Source organism: Miscanthus floridulus, chromosome 16 (assembly GCF_019320115.1).
Source record: "Miscanthus floridulus cultivar M001 chromosome 16, ASM1932011v1, whole genome shotgun sequence".
In the NCBI taxonomy this organism is placed as follows: Eukaryota; Viridiplantae; Streptophyta; class Magnoliopsida; order Poales; family Poaceae; genus Miscanthus; species Miscanthus floridulus.
In genome coordinates, this window is record NC_089595.1 from 22,705,774 (window position 1) to 22,730,930 (window position 25,157).

General features: G+C 47.5%; 2 pseudogenes; both read right to left on the reverse strand.

Annotated features, from left to right (window-relative positions):
* Window positions 1-332: 332 nt before the first annotated feature.
* LOC136510417 (uncharacterized) lies at window positions 333-17,194 on the reverse strand (annotated as a pseudogene).
* Window positions 17,195-18,351: 1,157 nt separating this feature from the next.
* LOC136510418 (MADS-box transcription factor 23-like) lies at window positions 18,352-21,241 on the reverse strand (annotated as a pseudogene).
* Between the last annotated feature and the right edge of the window lie 3,916 nt (window positions 21,242-25,157).

Genomic DNA, 25,157 nt, shown 5'->3' on the forward strand with positions numbered 1-25,157 from the left:
CGACCTTGTTCATTTTGTATACGAGTGTAAGTGTATGACCCACAAATAAGATGCGCGTGTGTGACACATGCATTCAAAATGCATATAGGAGCCAATCAAAATGAAGTAACAAAAATCATAATTAAGACACGATGTGCACCTTCTTGACCGCATATAGGAGCCACGTGGTTGTTGTTGATTGTGTCGGTAGCTTCCTCCATGGGCTTCTCCAACACCTTCTTGACAGCACGTCATGCTTCTCCAACACCTTCTTGACAACACTGGCACGTCAGGTACCATTGGCGGCGCCATCGCAAACGGTGGCACCATCAGTGGGTCCTACGATGGTGCCATCAGGGGCTCATGCGGTGGCAGTAGAGCAGCTCGGGTTCTAGCGGCGGCGGCTGCTGCACAAACAGTGGCGCGTTCGCCACCATTGGTGGCGCCATAGCAAGTGGCACCACCATTAGTGGCTCCTGCTGTGACGACACAAGCACCGCCGCCATAGCTTCTTCCAGTGCGAGCGGCGGCAGAACGACCACCGCTGCAACCGAGGTGAGCTTGTTCAGGCGCTCATAGACGGAGCTCCTTAGCATGTCCACCTCCGCCCTGACGGCGGCGGCGAGCTCGGGGGCCAGGTCGTCAACGTTGCTGCTACGGCCGAGGCTGATGTCGTTGAGGATGAGGTTGACCTCGAGCTAGCAGGCGGTGGCCTTGTACACTACTAGAGAACAGACTTTAGAACGATGTCCCAATTTAGCATTAGCCTCGGCATTTTTTGTCCCCGGGACTAAAGGACCTTTAGTCCCGGTTGGTAATACCAACCGGGACTAAAGGTTCCTTTACTCCCGGTTGGAGCCACCAACCGGGACTAAAAAATCCTCCAACCTTTAGTCCCGGTTGGTAATACCAACCCGGACTAAAGGTACACTCTTTAGTCCCGGTTGGTAACACCAACCCGGACTAAAGGACCCTTTAGTCCCGGTTGGTAACACCAACCGGGACTAAAGGTCCCCCGATGGGTTAGTTCAAAAGGAGAGTTCAGTTCCACCAACACTGCCGGTTCATAAGACCACCCGGTAGAGTTCATTTCCACCAACACTGTCGATTTGAGTTTGAACCGGCAGTGTTATCGTACGAATCATTGCCGGTTTATTACAAGAACCGGTAGTGATGGCTAATCCAATGCTACCGGTTTGTGGCTCCAGCCGACAGTGATGTTTACAACAACATTGCCGGTTTTCTGCTAACCGGCAGTGATGTCACGTTCGTATTTTATTGTTTTATAATTTATTTTAATTTATATTTTTTCGTGGAATCAGGATTCACTTTATATACGCTACTTAGACGACAGGTCCATCAATATTAAATATTACAAATGTTACTGTTATAGTTCAAATGTTCTTATCAAGATCTCGATCCTTCAAAATAAAAAAGAAATGTTCTTGGACTTCACAGATTGTGCAATGCTTCTCGGACTTCTTACAATAATCTGGCGAGCCGCTCTGGGCCACATTGGTCCTTGAACTTCATGGATTGTGCAATGGAAAATACTCCATCTTTTTCCAATATACCGGCTAAGATGAATTTTGCCAGCTCCGATTGCAGCGCGACGATCTCTATGTCTAACAGCCTTTTGTGGTTATATTTCTTGCGTTGTCGTTCAAAAAAGATAATATCCAAAGAGGAATCCGTAAATCATTTTGTTGAATGATTAAAAGACAAATGAAATGGGGATTATACACACCGACTTACCGGCTTCTTCCGATTTCCCGCCGATGTAGCGAAGCATTGTCCACATTACATAAAACTCGCATTCATTGTTTCCCGCCGGCTGTTTTAGGTACTTTCCCTCCATTTCGACAACCTTGAATGGGACCTGCGTCCCACCGATATGTCTTCTTTGGGCACTGAGCAACATTAAAAGGAGAAACGTTAGAAAGTGGTATGTGTGATTATAAAATAATATGTTATTAGGATTGCTTACTAATTCAGCACTGCCACCCATGCATCTAGATGATGAAATGGTTTTTTCTTCGAGTCCCACACCTCAATTAGATTTTTGGCAAGATTAACACAAATGAAGACAAAATGGTGGCTGCAATCATAGAATCCTAATTATCGAATAATCTTAACGAAAAAAGCATAAAATTAAAAGCCGAGAACACATACTCGCAGTTGTAGGCTAGAAGTATGTGGGTTTTGTTCTTCATCTTGAATTCGTCGAAAACAACAATCAATCTCTATTTCAGGTCTTCCATGTCACATCCATGGAGGCCTAGACATGTCTTCTCATTGACTCGCAAGGGGTCTAAAAAGCCTATGTTATTCCATTTGTTTTTTAGAATGCAAAATTTTGCTATACACCTACATAAAATCATGGAAAGTGCTCAAAAGTTCACAATTTGTGTTCCGAGAGAGTAGTTAATTGTAATATCGTGCGTGTAGGGTACTTACATAGTCCACAACATCAACATTTGTGTATCGAGAGAGCGTTTCTGGTATAGCTGGAACAAGCACTCTCACTCGACATCGAATTTCTCTTCTTCAGGATAATTGAAAACATGTGGCGAATGGATAATAACCTCAAAACCGAAGTCCCCCGTCTCTGTTGTTTGAGCCATGTAATATTCATGCAACTGGCGCATATATGTTGTCAAATTTTTATACTCGTGATCGGGAACCAAAAGATTGCCCCTTTCATACTTCATTGCCGGTGTTGTCGTCCCTTGTACATCATAATAGATGGTCGCGGCCTCTTCCATGGTTAATTTGGGGTTGTCTTCGATAAACTCTGTATCTTTGCTAAATCTTCATTGTGTATTTCATCGACTCTTATTGTAGCGTACTGATTCTGTGTTTGCCTTTCGAATTCGGACTTCAACAAAAACGGAGGCAGTGAGGCACATAGATTGAAGAAACTAATACAATCTTCCTTCGAGATGTGTGCTGTAAATTTTCCTTCCATCAAGTTTGTAATGCTGCCACTGAATGACCTTTCTTTTTTGTTGGTCCACTTTGGGAGCATTAGCGACCGAATCCAAGGACCTTTTCTGTGACTGTGAGGATGCCTTTGATCTTTGTTTTGGGATGAGGTGGAGGAGGAGGAGGATGACGACGATAATTCTGTTTTCCTGGGGCTGATGAAGTTGGAGGAGGAGGAGTCTTCTCTTTTCTCGGGGCTGATGAAGATGGAGTCGGACCAGGAGGAATAGATGGAAACCTCTGTCTTCTCAGGGGTGATGGCAAGGGATGAGGAGGGGAGTGATCTCTGTTGGGAGATGGTGAGTGATCATCGTGGGTGGGCGAAGACTCGCAATCATTCTCATCATCAGAGGACAATTGGTGGTCAAGCTTAATGAAGCGCTTGCACCAGGCCACTTGAGAGCCCTTGTTATGACCAAGTTTCGGCATGTCTTCCGCTACGGGGTACTCAATGTGTATCTTGTTATACTTCTTATTAAGTATTATATCAATGGTGACACGAGCGTACCCCTATGGAATTAGGCAGCCATTAATGGTCCCATCTCCCGCAGGCCAGGCTTGGTCGAGCGTCACCTTGTCCTTTGCCCATTCTTGATGGATGTACAACTTGACATTGACGGGTTTAGTGATGCCGTCCACCGGATGAGGCACATTCGCATCTTCTTCATCGATCGGGGTCGATCCGCAGCTGCTGCGACCCCTAAACTATGGGCTAAAGGCAGTAGGAGTAGGGTTTTGTGGTACTCCTAACCCCTTGGACAACAAAATTTGCTGGACTCGTGCTTCAATAGTCGCCTCAATCCGTGCATCCATTCTTTCTTCCATCTCTTTTAGTCACCTCAAATACTCTGCCTCCTGATCCGCTCTACCCCTCGAGCAGCTTCGGTAAGTGTTAGATTCTTGGGGGAATGCTAGTTTCCAAGGAACAACACCGGTTCCTCTAGTGTGACCAGGGTGCTCCTTGGTTCCGAGTGCTTGGGTGAGCACATCTTTCTCCCTATTAGAAGTGCGAGTCCCTTGCCTCACCTCCTCAGTTACCTAGGAGATCCTCTGGATGAGTTTGCTCATGGGTTGATTTGTGGAGCTAAAGCTCCCATCCTCTGCATGGCGTACATTCCTCCCCATACAGTATATTACCGATCTTAGCTCCCAATCGGCGGTCTCAACCTGAACGCCATTCTCAGCAAGGCGATCCATCTTTTCAAGTTCTGCTTCAAATTCTGGCATCTTTTTGGCATAGCCACGAGAGCCAAGATGATGAGGATTCATCGCTTTCTGCAAGTTCTCCTTATTCTTCCTACTCAGTTCTAAGTACTCCTCGGATAACCTGTATTCCTTAAAATCCTGCCAGAAGTCCTTCTGCTTGCTAAACTGTCCACCATCGAAATCTGGCTCTTTATTTTGGAGGACAAAATTCTTGTACAATGTCCCCTTGAAATTCTTGAAGCATGTCCCCATGATTTCTTTTGCTTTTTTCTTAACTAACTCCTTGTCATACTCCATTGGGAAAGTGAAATACTCTGGGATCTTGATATCCCATATGTAATCCTTCTCACTTTTGGGAACCCTCCACGGGTCATCATCTTTCCCAATCCACTTTCTGTACCTAATCGGGATGAAGTCCCTAACAAGTAACCTGATGATAGTCTTGTATTTGGTCAAAGCTATAGGCGGTGAGAGTGGATCCCCAAATTCATCGAACTCAGTAATGTGCCAGTGTGCATTCCTACCAATAGGAATCTTTGACATGCCTCACTTGGATTTGGCCTTCCTACTACCCGAACCCTCTGGCTCCTCGGCCGGTAGAGGCTCCTGCTAGAGACACCAAGTAAGCTATGACCCTCTCAATTGATTAGCGTGTGTGGCTACATAGTCACATGATACCAAAGTTACCTGGCCATCTTGGTCATTTTGACCCAGATCAAGCAGGCCAGACGGGGTCCATGGCTGCTCGTTCTCAACATCCTGATTGGCACCATCACCGTTTATCGGATCATGCGGCTCTCTCGTCCCAACAATATCAGCCGCTTCTTGTTGCCGATCTGTTCTTCGGCGATGGGGTAACAGGCGACGATGAGTCATGGCCGTGACACGATCATGGTTAGTTTTGGCTGCGGACAACTACTAATAGCATATGTTCATATATATATAATATGTTTAATGCAAAGTCTAATAATAAGTCCACATACAACAAAGTCAAATAATAGCATATGTTCACCTAGAACAAATTCATTGTTTGATTGACCACATACAACAAAGTCCACCTACTATTCTATGAAACTAAGCCTACATCAACTTCCAAAGAAGAAAAGCAATGGCCATAGCCATAAATAAAAGTATGACATCTTTCCAAGACCAAGGAGCAATTCTCCTAATCTTCACATCTCCGACGGGTGGCTTCTCTTCAATCTTCAGTGCTAGCGGATGGCCATGGTTTGCATTCATTGGACCATAGTAGGCCGGTTTCCCATGGTTTGCAAGGTAGGCCGGATGACTATAGTAGGCCCTCAAAGCTTCAGCTTCTGTGTTGTACTTTTTGTGCAAATTACCAGGGTAGCGATTGACTTGAGCATAGCAATCTTCTGAGGTTTGATAAATCCCAGCAATGTGACCAACATGCACTACATACCATGCCATGGTTGCCTATACATTTAAGTAAATTAGGCATGTGGTAAGTGGTAATGGTAACTCACTGAACAAGAGTTATTATTCAAGTTATATGGCCAAACTAAATCTATTTAATGTTCTTTATCCTTGACATGATAAAAAATTACCTAAATAATGGGACTGTTTATTATTCGGAGATCAATGTGGTTTAGTAATCATACTTGCTAGCATGCAGCATCATATGTCATTGGTTAATAGTTAGCAATAGGGGTGTTCATGTGAATTTCTCAAGTAAGCAAGCATACTTTACTTTGGACAGGCATGGACACCCTAGCCTGTAACAAACAAAACATTGAAGTAGGTTGCTAGGATTGCAAATAAAAGCATGTTACTCATCCTCCAAGCAATCCAGGTTACATTTTAAATGAATATTTTGCAGGTCTACAAAGTCTATTTTACTAAATCACATAATGCACATAAAATACTCACTTTGCAATCATTGATCATGAGAGAAAGTAAAACAGCTTATTATGTGCATTGCTTTGCTAGTATTGCCTGTCGCTGCTTCAACAGTTGAGAGATGCTTTTCGGGAATGAAGATTGTCAAAACAACTTTGTCTAATCGCATGGGTGATCAACACTTTAGTCATAGACTTATTTGCTATCTAGAGAAAGAAGAAATGAAGAAAGTGACCAATGAGGCCATGGTTCGACGTTTCATGACAATGGAAGGAAAAGGGCGTAAATATGATCTCTGATAGGTAATGCAATGCATCTACTATTAATAGAAAATTCTATAGTTTATTTGCTAAATAACTGACCTATCTGTTTTCTTTCCTTTTAGGCTAGTGGGATCTTCATCATGGTCTTCTGGATCACATATTATGCTAAATGGGGCATGTTTTGTTCATGATTTTGGGATTCTATCAATGATGACTACACTAAAGTGATCAATGCTGTCTTCTTTTTGTTAAATGGTGAGTGTTATGTTTGGACCAAAATCTCATATCTATTGCTAGAAGTCGAATTTGATATTAAAATATGGTAGTTGCACATTAGTTATGCTATTTTTGATTGAACATCATATCGGTTAGTATAGTTATGAATTAAGTGGTGCACCCCAATCATTTTGCTCTAGCTTCGCTCCTTACCAGCAGTACACAAATACCTAAGAAACATAGTCACATACTGTCACTTAAAGTAGACATAAGTCAACTTTTTTCTTCTTAGAAGTGAATTGGTAAAAAATGTGTTACACAAACGTTCCCCCTAGATTCAAGTAAGCAGCAACACCTCTACTGATTCAAGTAAGCAGCAACACCGTGGGACATTTCATCAGACACATTGTGGAAAACGTATTTAAGCTTGGATCTCATGTTGGTGTAACTAAGTGAGAACATGCTAGCGTTCTGTTTAGTTGTACCAGTTTAGTCAACATGTCATCCTGTTAGGTTTGTATGGCCCTAGTTTGTCCTGTGGTCGGAGTGTGAGGTGCATAGCCTGTGCACACGTAGACGTAGACAAGTCAAACCAGAGGGGACCTGCCGATCACCCATAGCGTAGAGAGCAGATCCCATGCACGCGTTGGGAAGAACCGGAGACAGGGCCTACTCCAAAAACTTAGGAAGGAATGGTGGTCGGTTTTGACTGGTTGAGTTAGGATAACAATAGACTTCAAAATGACACATTAGAGTGGTCGGAGAAATCATAACAGCTTTATTGAATTAAATCGAAAGTACAAGAGGAGTACATATCTTAGTAGTTAAGCATAGTAACGCCTAAGCTTGTCAATGTGCCATGAATTGGGTATGTCCGTACCGTCCAGGTGAGCTAACCTGTAAGATGTTGGTCGTGTAACTTCCTTGATCATGAAGGGCCCTTCCCATGGAGTTGCGAGTTTGTGGATACCAACCTGATTCGTCTTCCACTTTAGGACCAGGTCCCCAACCACAAAGAACCGCTCCTTAACGTTCTTGTTGTAGTACCTGCGCAAAATAACAAGGTATTTGGCTGTACGTACGCAAGAATCTAGCCGCTTCTCTTCTGCACTATTCACTTCTAGCTCCCGCACTTCATTGGCCTTGTCTTTGTCGAAGTTCTCTACCCATGCTGATCTGAAGGCTATATCTGCTGGGAGCACTGCCTCAGCGCTGTAAACCATAAAGTAGGTGATACGCCGGTATTGCGACTGGGCTGGGTTCTGAGGCCCCAGACCACGGCTGGTAACTCTTTGAGCCATATTCTGGGAGCCTTGTCATTTTCTTTGTACATCCTCTTCTTCAGTGCATCCAAGATCATACCATTTGCCCGCTCGACCTGTCCATTAGCTCTGGGGTGCGCCACCGAGACATATTTTACTACTATGCTCCTTTCATCGCAGAAGTCCCAAAAAGCGTTCCCGGTGAACTGAGTACCCAGATCAGTGATGATGCTGTTGGGTATGCCGAAGTGGTGGATGACCTAGTCGATGAACATGATAGCCTTTTCTGAAGATGCCTGTACCAGAGGCATGTACTCTATCCACTTAGAAAATTTGTCAATCAGCACAGAGACACATGTGAATTTCCCAGGAGCCGGTTTGAAGGGCCCGATCATATCCAGTCCCTAGCATGCGAAGGGCCAAGAGGCTGGTATTGTCTAGATCTTGTGTGCTGGTACATGGATCCTCTTGGCAAAGAACTGACAACCCTCATAATGGCAAACTAGCTTCTCTGCATCGGCTACAGCTGACGGCCAATAGAACCCTACTCGGAAAGCCTTGCCAACCAGCGTTCTCGAGGCCGCGTGGTTGCTGCAGGAGCCAGAGTGGATTTGGTCCAGGAGATGTTTGCCATCCTCCTGGGTTATACACTTCATCAAGATTTCCTCCTTTGCGTTCTTGCGCCATAATTTGCCATCGATGAGCAGGTATTGCTTACTGCGACACATCAGGCGTTCGTTTTCTATCCAATCAGTGTAACCACTGCCATCTGTCAGGTACTTGATGAATGATACTCTCCAGTCAGGCTCATTGGTGGTCGGAGGTGGCTCGGTGGTGCTTGACGCCGGAACCGTAGCCACTAATAGCTGGTCTGGAAGCTTGTCAACCGTGGGATCTTCCTCTTTGATGGAAGGTGTGAGCAGGTCTTGAACGAATACACCATGTGGGACTTTGGCTTAGGATGATCCTAACTTTGACAGCGCATCTGCTGCTTGATTTTTGTCTCGGACCACGTGTGCGTACTCGATGCCGTAGAACTTGCCTTCCAGCTTTCTGATCGATTTACAATATGCATCCATCTTTTTGCTGGTCGTGTCCTAGTCCTTATTGAGTTGGTTGATGACCAGAGCCGAGTCTCCGTAAACATAGAGATGTTTTACACCGAGCTCGACCGCAATGCGCAAACCATGTAGGCATGCTTCGTACTCGGCGGCATTATTTGATGCTGGGAAATAAATCCTGAGGACGTACCAGAGCTGCTCCTTGGATGGTGACATGAAAAGGACTCCTGTTCCTACGCCGTTGATGTTGAGAGAGCCATCGAAGTACATCTTCCAATACTCATCAGGCCCCTGAGAGGTAGGTGTGCTTAAGTCTGTCCACTCGACGATGAAATCGACGAGTGCCTGAGACTTGATTATAGTATGGCTTGCAAATTCCAAGGAGGAAGGGCATAGCTCCATTGCCCATTTGACGATGCGCCTATTCGCATCCTTGTTGCGAATGATGTCTCCCAGAGGGTACTCGGTCATGACCACCACACGATATCCGTCGAAGTAATGTTTCAACTTTTGGGATGTTATCAGTATGGCGTAGATCAGTTTCTAAATCTGTGGGTACCTGGTCTTGGATTCATTGAGTACCTCACTGATGAAATAGATTGGTCGCTGTACCTTGTAGGCGTGGCCAGGCTCATCGCGCTCGACCACCATGGCAGTGGAGACCACCCGATTAGTTACTGCAATGTAAAGTAGGAGAGTTTCATCTTCTCTGGGAGCAGTGAGGACCGGAGGTGATGTAAGGTATTGTTTTAGCTGTGTGAAGGCAGCGCCTGCTTCCTCTGACCACTCAAACTTCTCGGATGCTTTGAGCAGCTTGAAAAATGGTAGTCCTTTTTCTCCTAATCTTGATATGAAATGACTAAGAGCAGCCATGCATCCGGTAAGCTTCTAGACATCCTTCACCTTTTTGGGCGGCTTCATGTCTAAGACAGCTTTGACTTTCTCTGGGTTAGGGCGTATGCCATCGTGACTGACGACGTTGCCCAGCAGTATACCAGAAGGAACACCAAATATGCACTTCTTTGGGTTTAACTTCCATTGGAATGTATTAAGGGCTGCAAAGGTGCGTGCCAGGTCGTCAACAAGGGTATGTGCTTCCTTGGTCTTGACAACTACATCATCAACATAAGCCTCAACAAGGCCATCTTTTATCTCGTCTTTGAGGTAGGCCTGTATGGCGCATTGATAGGTAGCCCCGGCGTTCTTGAGTCTGAACGACATGGTCATGTAGCAGTAGGCGCTGAAAGGCGTGATGAAAGATGTCTTGATCTGGTCATCCTTTTTGAGAGCGATCTAGTGATAACCAGAGTAGCAATCGAGAAAGGAAAGCAGCTCGCAACCGGCGGTTGAATCTACGACCTCGTCTATGCGAGGTAAGCCGAAGGGGTCCTTAGGGCAGTGTTTCTTGAGATCAGTGTAATCAACGCACATCCTCCATTCATTATTCTTTTTGCGTACAAGAACCGGGTTGGCTAACCACTCTGGATGATACACTTCTTTGATAAATCCAGCCGCCAAAAGCCATGTAACTTCTACCCTAATTGCCTCCTTCTTGTCGCAAGCGAACTGTCGTAGCTTCTGTTTGATAGGTTTGGCCTTGCCGTTGACATTCAAGGAGTGCTCGATCAAATTCCGAGGTACACCGGGCATGTCAGCAGGTTTCCATGCGAACACATCCACGTTGCTCCTCAAGAACCTGACGAGCGCGTCTTCCAATTTGGGATCCAGGTTGGCCCCGATAAGGGCCGTTTTGCTGGGATCACCGTCGACCAGCTGGATCACCTTATGCTCCTTGGACTTGATGTTCTTGTGTGGAGCCTCGAGCTTTGGGATCTCCAGGTGGTCGGCTGAGGTCTTCTTGGCGTCGAGCATGGTTTCAGCCATGTGAATAGAGAGGTCGTGAGCCTCTACTATTTTGAAGATGTCATCCTCGCAGGTATACGCTGCGTATACGTTGCCCCTGAGAGTTACAACCCCTTTCTCGGTAGGCATCTTGAGCACCAAATACCTGTAATGAGGTATGGCCATGAACTTGGTGAGCGATGGTCGACCAAGGATAGCATGGTAGGTGCCGTTGAAGTCAGCGACCACGAAGTTGACGTAGTTGGTGCGGAAGTGGTCCGGGGTCCCAAATTGCACGGGTAGCGTGATCTGCCCAAGAGGTGTAGAGCTCTGTCCGGGGAGAACACCCCAAAACTGTGCCTCGTATGGTTTGAGATCCGCCTAGGTTATCTTTAGGGCTGGCAGACTGTTCTTGAATAGTATATCGATGGAACTGCCGCCATCAATCAGCACTCTGTCGAACTGAACCTTGTTGATACAAGGATCAAGGACCAGGGGAAAACGCCCTGGCTTAGGTATTACCGCCCATTGGTCCTTCCTACTGAAGATCTCGCGGTGAGACCAAGGAGGAAGCCGTGGATCGGCGATGAGGTTGTCGGTGTTGGCCACGTTCAAGCAGGTGCGGGTGAGCAGCTTGTGTTCTTGGTTGGTCTCAATGGACACTTTGCCGCCAATGATGGTGTGGACGCGATTGGTTGGCTTGACGTACTTATGACGGGGATCTGTGTCTTCATCATCGTTGTCTTCGTTGCGCTGTTCCCCTGCGTCGTTAGGCCGGTCGGACGTATCCGGAGCCTGTTGACGCATGTAGATAGACTTGAGAACATGACAATTCTCCATGGTATGGTTTGACTTGGAGTGGAGCTGGCAGGGTCCTTTCAATGCTTTGGCATAGTCTTCTTTGTAGTTGCGATGTCCGCCACCTTTCTTAACGGTGTTGACCTCACCGTCGTCTTCCCGAGCACGCTTGCCCCTATAATCGTCACGGCGATTACGCCACTAATTACGCTGGTCGCGGTGGTCGCAGGGGTCGTTGCGCTGGTTGCGGCGATCAAAATTGTCGTTCCGACCACGGTTGTCGCGGTAGTCATCGTGGTGTGGGGGGTGGTCGGAGCGTGGAACCCTTGCTGCTTCCTCAATGATTATCTTTTTAGCATCGTCGGCATCCGCATATTTCTTGGCAGTGGCCAGGAGCGCTGTGATCGATTTAGGTCTCTTGCGAATGAGCTTGTCCCGTAGGGCATCATGGAAGCGGAGACCAGTGATGAAAGCCTCGATTGCCTTGTTGTTGGAGATTGACGGGACCTTGATACGCATCTCCGAGAAACGCCGGACGTACTCACATAGTGGCTCATCTTTCCGGTCTTGAATCCGCTGCAAATCATATTTGTTGCCGGGTTGCTCGCAAGTAGCAATGAAGTTGTTGATGAAAGCTTGCTTGAGCTCTTGCCAAGAATCAAAGTAGTTCGCCGGCAAGCTGACCAGCCATTGGTGACCTACATGGCCGACAGCGACTGGGAAGTAGTTAGACATGACGTGCTCGTCAGCCATGGCTGATCTGCATGCAGTTTCGTAGAGCATGACCCATAATTCAGGGTTCTCCTTGCCGTCATACTTCTGAAGTTTTTCAAACTTGAAGTTCTTGGGCCATATGACTTGGCGAAGGTGCGGAGTAAACTGCTTCAAACCCAGAGGGCCGTGGGCAGTATCATATTCCATACGGCGATAGCTTTCGTGGGATGCATGATCGTTGGCTCTTTGGTTGATGCGATCGCGCAGATCGCGTCCTCCGAGGTAATGGCGGAGATCGTTATTGCCATCACGGCGATCTCGGTTGCCATCCTGATTAACCTTGCGACCGTGGTTATCATGACGATTATTGTGGTTGTCTCAGCGGTTGTCGTCCTGAATGTCACGGCGGTTGTCCTCCCGACGGTGGTTGACGTTCCGACCACCATCATGGCCACCGTTTCTGCCTTGACGGTTGTCTGATGGGTTGTTGTTGTGCGAACCACATTGGTTGGGTGGCTATGAGCAACTTGAGTATTGGCGGCTGTGGCTTGATTTGACTGAGACGAATGGAGCCCGGGCTTGATTTACAATCTCTGTGTCTGGGCCATAGCAGCCGTCAAGTAAGCTTGTATATCATCATGAACTGTCTGTGTTTCCAGGGTGTTGGGTAGTCATTGCATTGTCGCCATAGCAACAGCTACATTGGTGCTTGGAGTCCTGAAGACCTGCTTGTCCCCCACCCTGTCAAAAGCATTGTTAAGGTCGCGTGGCTGGAGCCTTATGCGTCGGGCCTCCTCTTCTGCCTCGGCTTCAATTTGTCGGCGATTAAACCGGTCAATATTGCATGCTTCGCGTGCTATCCTTTCTTGTTCTATTTCGCCGACCGCCGGCGGTTTGTCATTACTGACGACATTGATCAAGTCTCCTCGCCTTGGTGGGAAGGACGAGAATTGTGGGAAACCCAAGGCGTGGTCTGGGGTATCCAGATCGTGTTCAACGGCTTCATCGTCATGATGCTGGAGCTCGGTGTGGACGGAGGCATTAGATGCTATGCCAAACGAGGAGGTTGAGCCACCCTCTTGAACTGTGTGGACCGATCCTTCTTGATAATCCTCAATTCGAACCATGTTGACGAAGTTGTGTAGGCCGTAGGGCTAGACCTGGTGGTTCTCCATCGAGGCTTCATACTCGGAGAGCCGGAGACCCATCACAGGGGCTGGCCGGTGATGGACGGAGCGTCCTTCAGGAGTAGATGTGACCACGAGATCCGTACCGAGTCGTGCAGGACGACTGGCCTGAGCTGGTCGGGTAGATCTATTGTGGGTCGTAGTTACCTGCTCATTAGGTTGACTTTGAATCGAAGTTACCAGAGCCAGGGCTTCGGCAAGTTTGGTGCCGACCCGATCGATGGAGTCGAGCAAGTCAGTGTTGTCGATCTGCCTCCTTTTGTAGCGAGGAAGCGGACGACGGGTTGTCGGCGTGGCTAAAGACGACGCTGGCATGGTTGGAGCCAGATCCACCGTGGTCGGAGCTAGATCCACCGTGGTCAGAGCCATAGCCGATGCAGGTGAAGCAGTGGTCGGCGCAGATTGAACCCGCACCTCCTCCGGGGTCATGGCGATGAAGTCATCGAAGCCAGTGGTCCAGGTGATTTGGCCGATGGTGAACGTGAGGTCGTTCGGCGTAGCCATGGAACCGGGGATGATGACCATCTTGTTCGCTTGGAGAGCAGTACACATACCCCCTACCTGGCGTGCCACTGTCGACGAAATATGGTCGGCAGTCTACCTAGGGGTATGCCCAAGGTAGTAGATTATCGGCAGACAGATGCGCAAGCAACAAACAAGATGGTAACGCAAGACAGACACAAGGTTTTATCTAGGTTCGGCCACCATAAAGGCGTAATACCTACGTCCTGCGTCTGATTGTATTGCTGTATGTCAATGAGAGATGTTTTTTAGAGGGGTCCCCTGCCCACCTTATATAGTCCTGGGGGCAGGGTTACAGATCTGGAAACTAATCCTAGTCAGTTACAACTGCCATAGGTGGCCGGATAAGGATTCCTATTCTAACCGACCAGGTGAAAGGTCCTAATGGCTAGAGGGGGGGGGTGAATAGCCTAATAAAATTATACAACAATACTTAACAAAATATGTTAGACAATTATGCGGCGAAGCGAGTGTTGCGCTAGCCTACTAAAATGCAAGCCACCTACCACAATTCTATTTCGAATAGTGTATATCCACACAATAGCTATGACACTTAGCTAAATTAGTGTGCTCTCAAAGACTAACTAAAGAGCAACACTAATCAAACAAACAAGCTCTCACAACTAACTACACTAAAGAGCTTGATAACTAGTTTGCGGTAATGTAAGAGTGAGCAAGAGAGTTATACCGCCGTGTAGTGGTAGGAACCAATCGATCACAATGATGAATACCAATGTAGACCAATCACCTCGGAATCAAATGATGAACACAATGATTTTTACCGAGGTTCACTTGCTTGTCGGCAAGCTAGTCCTCGTTGTGGCGATTCACTCACTTGGAGGTTCACGCGCTGATTGGCATCACTCGCCAAACCCTCAATAGGGTGCCGCACAACCAACACAAGATGAGGATCACACAAGCCACAAGCAATTTACTAGAGTACCTTTTGGCGCTCCACCGGGGAAATGTCAAGAACCCCTCACAATCACCACGATCAGAGCCGGAGCCAATCACCACCTCCGCTCAACGATCCTCGCTGCTCCAAGCCGTCTAGGTGGCGGCAACCACCAAGAGTAACAAGAGAAATCCGCAGCAAAACACAATCACCAAGTGCCTCTAGATGCAATCACTCAAGCAATGCACTTGGATTCACTCCCAATCTCACTATGATGATGAATCAATGATCTAGATGAGTGGGAGGGCTTTGGCTAAGCTCACAAGTATGCTATGTCAATAGAAATGGCCAAGAGAGCGAGCTTGAGCCAGCCATGGGGCTATAAATAGAGCCCCAATCAAATAGAGCCGTTATACCCCTTCACTAGGCAAAACGCGTTCTAACCAGACGCTCCGGTCAGACTGACCGGACGCTGGCCCTCAGCGTCCGGTCGCTCAATGTCAGCCACGTGTCCAGACTCAACAGTCATCAGCCTCGACCGGACGCTGCTTCTTTGAACTGACCGGACGCTAAAGCCCCTGTGTCCGGTTGTTTACAGTAAGCTCCCGAGCATGACCGGACGCGTCCGGTCAACTCGACCGGACGCAGCCCAGCGTCCGGTGCTTAACCCGAAGCACTGTGCCGACCGATAGCCTTACCGGACGCACTACTTTAGCGTCCGGTCGTTTCGGACTCAGCGTCCGGTCACTGTTAAACAGTGAGACCGAATCCCTTTCTCCTCTAACTTCTTCACCCTTGCTCCAATGTGACAACCACCAAGAATTTGCATCCGGCGCAATAGAAAATAGGCATTTCATTTTCCTGAAAGCGCCGAATCCCGCCGAGCTTGCGAGGTGGGAGGGAGAGAGGGACCCAAACCCATCTCAACCCTGCACACACCTTGTGCACATGTGTTAGCATATTTTCACAAATATTATCAAGGGTGTTAGCACTCCACTAGATCTTAAATGCATATGCAATGAGTTAGAGCATCTAGTGGCACTTTGATAACCGCATTCCGATATGAGTTTCACCCCTCTTAATAGTATGGCTATCAAACCTAAATGTGATCACACTCTCTAAGTGTCTTGATCACCAAAACAAAATAGCTCCTACAAGTTATACCTTTGCCTTGAGCTTTTTGTTTTTCTCTTTCTTCTCTTCAAGTTTAAGCCCTTGATCATCTCCATGCTATCACCATTGTCATGTTATGATCTTCATTTGCTTCTCTACTTGAAGTGTGCTACCTATCTCATGATCACTTGATGAACTAGGTTAGCACTTAGGGTTTCATCAATTCACCAAAACCAAACTAGAGCTTTCACCAGGATCTTGCTTGATCTCCAAATCTACCTTGATTCCTTGCACGGGATTCCGAACAGGTTGGCCAGGCCACATGTCATCTTCCAGTGGGCCAGACCCCCTGATCCAGGCTGGCCCAAGCCTAGCCATAAGGGTATAGGGGTTAATACCCCCACAGCACCAATCAAACTGAAGTAACAAAACTCATAATTAAGACACGATGATGTTGTTGTTGATCGTGTTGGTAGCTTCCTCCATGCGCTTCTCCAACACCTTCTTGACCGCACGTCATGCTTCTCCAACACTTTCTTGACAACACCGGCACGTCAGCTACCATTGGTGGTGCCTTCTCAAATGGTGGCACCATCAGTGGGTCCTACGATGGTGCCATCAGGGGCTCCTGCGGTGGCACCAGTAGTAGCTCGGGTTTCAGCGGTGGCGGCGGCTGCATAAACAGCGGTGTGTCGCCACCACCGGCGACGCCACCATCAGTGGCTCCTTTTGTGACCACACAAGCACCGTGCCACAGCTTCTTCTAGTGCGAGTGATGGTAGAACGACCGCCACTATGGCAAAGGTGAGCGAGTTCAGGCGCTTAGCTCATAGACAGAGCTCCTGAGCAATTCCACCTCTGACCTGACGGTGGCGGCGAGCTCGGGGGCCAGGTCATCGAGGTTGCTGCGGTGGCCGAGGCTGATGTCGTTGAGGATGAGGTTGACCTCGAGCTGGTAGGCGGTGGCCTTGTAGCTCTCGAACTGTTTCCCCATCTTCTTCAAGGCCTGGCGTAAGAAGCCCTCATTGTGAAGCCTGTGCGTCTCCTTGGAGGCCTCAGGCAGCTCTAAATACTTCTGCATGATGCCCTTGGTCTTGTCAAGCTCCGGCGGCTAGAACGCTGGCTCGGCGTTACCGGGGCCTTACACCGCCATGGCCACAGGGATTTTGTAGAGGATGGAGAGCACCTTTGCCTTCTCTAGCAGTGCGGCATGGCGCTTCCAGAATGTCACGTTCCATGTGGCGTTCTCAATGATCCATTGGATCTTGAGCTTCCCATGATTACGAGGCATGGCACTAGGCGAGGATCGGAACCCCTGGCCAGTGGTCGGGATGCAATGCAACAAAAGCACAAACTCCCACTTTTCCTGTGAGGACAACACTAACAACACTGGCCCATGAGGACGAACTAGATATTTAGTAGGAAATAATAAAAAGCACAAAAAAGATGGGGAAAATTTTAAAAAGACCAAATTCCAAATTACATAATATGCTATTAGAGATTAATATAGCGGGAGGACAAGAAATCAAACCACAAATAATATCATTAACTAGTTAATTGTATTATTAATAAGTAGCTAATTGAAGTAGAGTAATGTAGTAGACTAAGGGTGCTGGCAGGTGCCGGGCCCCTCTCAGCCCTATCTCCCCTTCCCTCCACCACATGGCGTTTGACCTGCATCTTCAGCTCCACGATACACCGGCGTAGCATTTCTCATGATCCATCGTGTTCTTCAAAAGTTAGCTGCGTACCTCTCCAAGATGACTTTGGCCTTTGGCTCTGCCGGCTAGATGGTCGGCTCGACCTCACCGGCATTGCGCATCACCATGGGGATGGAGACATCATAATGGGACAGAGCACCTTGGCGTGGCCCCTCAGGGACACCACTAGCCACGCGTTCTTGTTGGCGATCCATGGGATCTTGATGCTCCGGTGAGCCTTGCTACAATAGAGCAACTCTCGGAATGCTAGAGAAGGAGAGGAAAAAGGTGTTCTATCTTGGTTGGTGTGCGAATGGGGATGGAGAGATGCTCATTTTATCGCCCATGTGGGTGGGTGGCTGACCTAAAGGAAATTGTGTTTGGTTCAAAACCCGGAAGAGGGGCGAAGTATAAACATAAAAGAAGGACAAGGATATCGATCTCATGACACTACACAGTTAGGCAAATCAAAAAAATATTTTTTCCTACTAAGATACACATGTGGATACGTGTCTAACTTCATTTTACTAGGACATGTGCTACACAAATAAATGTTCATGACACGATGAGTCGTCAAGAAAAAGTTATGAACTTGCTCTCACACAATATGGTCTAGCACCACTCTAATAAGTTCAATTATCTAGAAAATATCAACCTTGTTCATTTTGTATACGAGTGTAAGTGTATCACCCACAAATAAGATACGCGCGTGTGTGACACATGCATTCAAAATGCATATAGGCTCCAATCAAACTGAAGTAACAAAACTCATAATTAAGACACGATGAGGTTGTTGTTGATTGTGTTGGTAGCTTCCTCCATGCGCTTCTCCAACACCTTCTTGACCGCACGTCATGCTTCTCCAACACTTTCTTGACAACACCGACACGTCAGCTTCCATTGGTGGTGCCTTCGCAAATGGTGGCACCATCAGTGGGTCCTGCGATGGTGCCATCAGGGGCTCCTACGGTGGCACCAGCAGCAGCTCGGGTTTTAGCGGTAGCGGTGGCTGCGCAAACAGCAGTGTGTTCGCCACCACCGACGACGCCATAGCAAGTGGCGCCACCATTAGTGGCTCCTTTTGTGACCACACAAGCGTCGTGCCACAACTTCTTCCAATGTGAGCGATGGCAGAACGACCGCCACTGTGGCCAAGGAGAGCGAGTTCAGGCGCTCAGCTCATAGACAGAGCTCTTGAGCAAGTCCACCTCTGACCTGATGGCGGTGGCGAGCTCGGGGGCCAGGTCATCGAGGTTGCTACGGTGGTTGAGGCTGATGTCATTGAGGATGAGGTTGACCTCGAGCTGGCAGGCAGTGGCCTTGTAGCTCTTGAACCGTTTCCCCATCTTCTTCAAGGCCTGGCGTAAGAAGCCCTCATTGTCCAGCCTGTGTGTCTCCTTGGAGGCCTCAGGCAGCTCTAAATACATTTGCATGATGCCCTTGGCCTTGTCAAGCTCCGACGGCTAGAACGCCGGCTCGGCGTTACTAGGGCCTTACACCGCCATGGCTGTTGGAACCGGTGGTGACCACCGAGTCACGATCTTGGAGCTGGCTTACAGCCGGCCCGGCTCGTTACCACGAGCCTGCGCTCCCACAGGTCCCAAGTCCATCGGAGCTGACAACATATAAGGCCTTTGGGCCTTCTAAACCCAAAAGACTAGCCTGATAGGTGAGAGTTCTCCCGCCTTATATGTTGTGCTCCCCCACCATCGCTACACAATGTGAGACTAAACCCCAACAATCTCCCCCTTAGTCACACATCGGGGTGCCCCCGCCATATGTGACTCTCGAGATTTTTTTATCGGGTTTAGCTTTTCTGACCATGGGTACCGGCTCTAATACCAATTGTTGGAACCGGTGGTGACCACCGAGTTCACGATCTTGGAGCTGGCTTATAGCCGGCCCAGCTCGTTACCATAAGCCTGCGCTCCCACAGGTCCCAGGTCCACCGGAGCTGACAACAAATAAGGCCTTTGGGCCTTCTCAACCCAAAAGACTAGCCTGATAGGTGAGAGTTCTCCTTCCTTATATGTTGTGCTCCCCCACCATCGCTACATGATGTGGAACTAAACCCCAACAATCTCCCCATTAGTCACACATCGGGGTGCCCCCGCCATATGTGATGCTCGAGATATTTTATTGGGTTTAGCTTTTTCCTGACCATGGGCTCTGATACCAATTGTTGGAACCGATGGTGACCACCGAGTTCATGATCTTGGAGCTGGCTTACAGCCGGCCCAACTCGTTACCACGAGCCTACGCTCCCACAGGTCCTAGGTCCATAGGAGCTACAACATATAAGGCCTTGGGCCTTCTCAACCCAAAAGACTAGCCTAATAGGTGGGGCTTCTTTTGCCTTATATGTTGTGCTCCCCCACCATCGCTACATGATGTGGGACTAAACCCGAACAATCTCCCCCCTTAGTCACACATTGGGGTGCCCCCGCCATATGTGACGCTTGAGATTTTTTATCGGGTTTAGCTTTTTTGACCATGGTCTCTGATACCAATTGTTGAAACCGGTGGTGACCACCGAGTTCACGATCTTGGAGCTGGCTTACAGCTGGCCCGGTTCGTTACCACGAGCCTGCACTCCCACAGGTCCTAGGTCCACCGGAGCTGACAACATATAAGGCCTTTGGGCCTTCTCAACCCAAAAGACTAGCCTGATAGGTGGGGCTTTTTCTGCCTTATATGTTGTGCTCCCCCACCATCGCTACACGATGTGGTACTAAACCCCAACAATTGGTATCAGAGCCCATGGTCAAAAAAGCTAAACCGATAAAAAATCTCAAGCATCACATATGGCGGGGGCACTCCGATGTGTGACTAAGGGGAGATTGTTGGGGTTTAGTCCCACATCGTGTAGCGATGGTGGGGGAGCACAACATATAAGGCAGGAGAACCCTCACCTATTAGGCTAGTCTTTTGGGTTGAGAAGGCCCAAGGCCTTATATGTTGTAGCTCCGGTGGACCTAGGACCTGTGGGAGCGCAGGCTCGTGGTAACGAGCCGGGCTGGCTGTAAGCTAGCTCCAAGATCATGAACTCGGTGGTCACCACCGGTTCCAACAATTGGTATCAGAGCCCATGGTCAAAAAAGCTAAACCCGATAAAATATCTCGAGCGTCACATATGGCGGGGGCACCCCGATGTGTGACTAAGGGAGAGATTGTTGGGGTTTAGTCCCACATCGTGTAGCGATGGTGGGGGAGTACAACATATAAGGCGAGAGAACTCTCACCTATTAGTCTAGTCTTTTGGGTTGAGAAGGCCCAAAGGCCTTATATGTTGTCAGCTCCGGTGGACCTGGCTTACAGCCGGCCCAGCTCGTTACCATGAGCCTACGCTCCCACAGGTCCTAGGTCCACCGGAGCTGACAACATATAAGGCCTTTGGGCCTTCTCAACCCAAAAGACTAGCCTGATAGGTGAGAGTTCTCCCGCCTTATATGTTGTGCTCCCCACCATCGCTACACGATGTGGGACTAAACCCCAACAATGGCCATAGGGATTTTGCAGAGGATGGAGAGCACCTTTGCCTTCTCTAGCAGTGCGGCATGGCGCTTCTAGAATGTCGCGTTCCGCGTGGCGTTCTCGACGATCCATTGGATCTTGAGCTTCCCATGATTACGAGGCATGGCGCTAGGTGAGGATCGGAACCCCTGGCCGGCGGTCGGGATGCAATGCAACAAAAGCACAAACTCCCACTTTTCCTGTGAGGACAACACTGACAACACTGGCCCATGAGGACAAACTAGATATTTAGTAGGAAATAATAAAAAGCACAAAAAAGATGGGGAAAATATTAAAAAGACCTAATTCCGAATTACATAATATGCTATTAGAGATTAATATAGTGGGAGGACAAGAAATCAAACCACAAATAATATCATTAACTAGCTAATTGTATTATTAATAAGTAGCTGATTGAAGTAGAGTAATGTAGTAGACTAAGGGTGTTGGCAGGTGCTGGGCCCCTCTCAGCCCTATCTCCCCTTCCCTCCACCGCATGGCGTTTGACCTGCATCTTCAGCTCCACGATACACCGGCGTAGCATTTCTCATGATCCATTGTGTTCTTCCAGAGTTAGCTGCGTACCTCTCCAAGATGACTTTGGCCTTTGGCTCTACCGGCTAGATGGTCGGCTCGACCTCACTGGCATTGCGCGTCACCATGGGGATGGAGACATCATAGTGGGACAGAGAGCTCCTCAGCCTTCTAGAGCACCTTGGCGTGGCCCCTCAGGGACACCACTAGCCACGCGTTCTTGTTGGCGATCCATGGGATCTTGATACTCCGGTGAGCCTTGCTACGACAGAGTAACTCTGAGAATGCTAGAGGAGAGGAAATAAGATGTACGCTTGAGGAGGAGTCAGTTGCTACGTAAAAGCTGCACCATGCATGCGTGTGTGACACATGCATTCAAAAATCAAAATGCATATATGGGCAACAATCAAAATGAAGTAATAAAACTCATAACTAACACACGATGAGGTTGTTGTTGATTGTGTCGGTAGCTTCGCTATGCGCTTCTCTAGCACCTTCTTGACGTTAGCGAGGAGCTCTAGGGGCACATCGCCGATGTCCTTGTGGCCCAAGATGACGTCGTGGATGATGAGGTTAGCCTTCGCTTCATCGTTGGCGGCCTTCGGGGTTTGACCTGTGTCTTTAGCTTGACGATGCACCCAACTAGAAACTCATCCTGGTCCAACATGTTCCTCAAGGAGGAGTCAGTTGTAGCGTACCTCTACAGCATGACCGTGGTCTCCGGCGCCACTGGCCAGATGGTTGGCTCGGCCACACTAGGCCGTTCATCACCATGATGATGATGGAGACATTGCTGAGGGAGGATGTACTCATGTGGTATAAATTATAGCATTTCTATGTATTCCAATGAAAGTTAATTAGACAAACAAGGATCAAAGTTGGACAATAATTTTACTCAATTCTTTAACCACGACATAGGAGTACACCTTAGTTTTAAGTGTGACTAACACAAAATATGGTCTTGGCACTACTCTAATAAGTTTAATTATCTAACATGTCAACCATGTTCAATTTATATAGTGTAAGTGTAATTCACAAATAAGATGCGCTCTTGTGTGACACACAATGCAAGATGCATATATAGGCAACAATCAAAATGATGTAATAAAACGCATAACTCACACATGATGAGGTTGTTGTTGATTGTGTTAGTAGCTTCCTCCATGTGCTTCTCCAGCACCTTCATGACATTGGCAAGGAGCTCGAGGGGTACATCACCAATGCCTTGTGGCCCTAGATGACATCCTGTAGGACGAGGTTAGCGTTCGCTTCGTCGTAGGTGGCCTTTTGGTGTTTGACCTAAGTCTTCAGCTAGACGATGCGCTCATCTAGGAATTTGTCCTGGTCCAACGTGTTCTTCGAGAGGAGGAGTCAGTTGCTGCATACCTCTGTAGCATGACCGTGGTCTCCGACGCCGCTAGCTAGACGGTCGGCTTGGCCCCTCAGGCAATGCGTCACCATGATGACAGTGGAGATGTCGCTGAGGGCGGATGTACACATGTGGTATAAATTATAGCATCTATGTATCCAATGGAAGTTAATTAGATAAAAAGAGCATAAAAGCTGGAAAATAGTTTTACATAATTCTTTAACCATGACATAGGAGTACACCTCAGTATTAAGTGTGACTAACACAGAATATGGTCAGCAAACCACTCTAATAAGTTCAATTATCTAGAAAATGTCAACCTTGTTCACATTATAAGAGTGTAAGTGTAACTCACAATAAAGATGCGCTCGTATGTGACACATGATGCAAGATGCATATATAGGCAATAATGAAAATGAAGTAATAAAACTCATGACTAACACACAATGAGGTAGTTGTCAATTGTGTCGGTAGCTTCCTCCATGTGCTTCTCCATCACCTTCTTGATGTTGGCGAGGAGCTCGAGGGGCACATCATCGAGGCCCTTGTATCCCTGGATGACGTCGTGGAGGACGAGGTTAGCCTTCACTTTGTCGTTGGTGGCCTTCTGGTGTTGGACCCATGACTTTAGCTCGGCGATGCGCCCACCTAGGGACTCATCATCTAGGTCCAACATGTTCCTCGAGGAGGAGTTAGTTGTTGCATACCTCTATAGCATGACCGTGGTTTCTGGCACCACTGGCCAGACGGTCGGCCTAGCCCCACTAGGCCATGCATCACCACGACATAGGGTACGCCTCTATGTATTCCAATGAAAGTTAATTAGATAAACAGAGCATCAAAGTTGGAGAATAGTTTTACATCATTCTTTAACCACGACATAGGGTACGCCTCTGTATTAAGTGTGGCTAACACAGAATATGGTATAGAAACCATTCTAATAAGTTTAATTATCTCAAAATGTCAACCATGTTCACTTTATATAGAGTGTAAGTGTAACTCACAAATAAGATGCGCTCTTGTGTGACACACGATGCAAGATGCATATATAGGCAACAATCAAAATGATCTAATAAGACTCATAACTAACACAAGATGAGGTTGTTGTTGATTGTGTCGGTAGCTTCCTCCATGCGCTTCTCTAGTAGCTTCTTGATGTTGGTGAGGAGCTCGAGGGGTACAACACTAATGTCTTGTGGCCCTAGATGACATCATGGAGGATGAGGTTAGCCTTCACTTCGTCATTGGCAGCCTTCTAGTGTTTGACCTACGTCTTTAGCTCGACGATGCGTGCACCTAGGAACTCATCCTGGTCCAATGTGTTCCTCAAGGAGGAGTCAGTTGTTGTGTACCTCTGCAGCACGATCGTGGTCTCCAGTGCCACTGGCCAGATGGTCGCTTGGCCCCTTGGGCCATGTGTCACCATGACAACAATGGAGACATCGTTGAGGGTGGATGTACTCATGGTATAAATTATGGCATCTATGTATTCCAATGGAAGTTGATTAGATAAACAGAGCATCAAACTGGGAAAATAGTTTTACGTAATTCTTTAACCACAACACAGGGGTACACCATAGTATTAAGTGTTCTAACACAGAATATGGTCAGGAAACCACTCTAATAAGTTTAATTATCTAGAAATTTTCAATTATGTTCACTTTATATAGAGTGTAAGTGTAAATCATGAATAAGATGCGCTCGTATGTGACACATGATGCAAGATGCATATATAGGTGTTGATGGTAGTTAACAACCATTATAAATCATCAATGAAACTTGTATAATGGCATGAATATAATCACCAAAATAGGTTTAGGGGTTTAAACTAACGAATTCCACGAGTTTTAGTGAATCTATGTTTGTAGCAGGGTTTATTCAGAAAACCATCAAGGTGGACCCAAACGTCAGATTTAATCGCGCTTATTCGCAACGAAAATAACTCTAGAAGGTTCCAGAGGACTCTAGGAGGCAAACCAACGAAGCAGAGGGCGAGAGGTAGCCAACCCCAACTGTAGGCCTGCCGGCCCCTGGGCCAACCTATCAACCCCCTTGTATCCTCTTTTGTATCTTTCATATTTCATATGTTTGCTACAATTGATTTGACATTGTTGCTAATATTATTCATGTTCCTAATT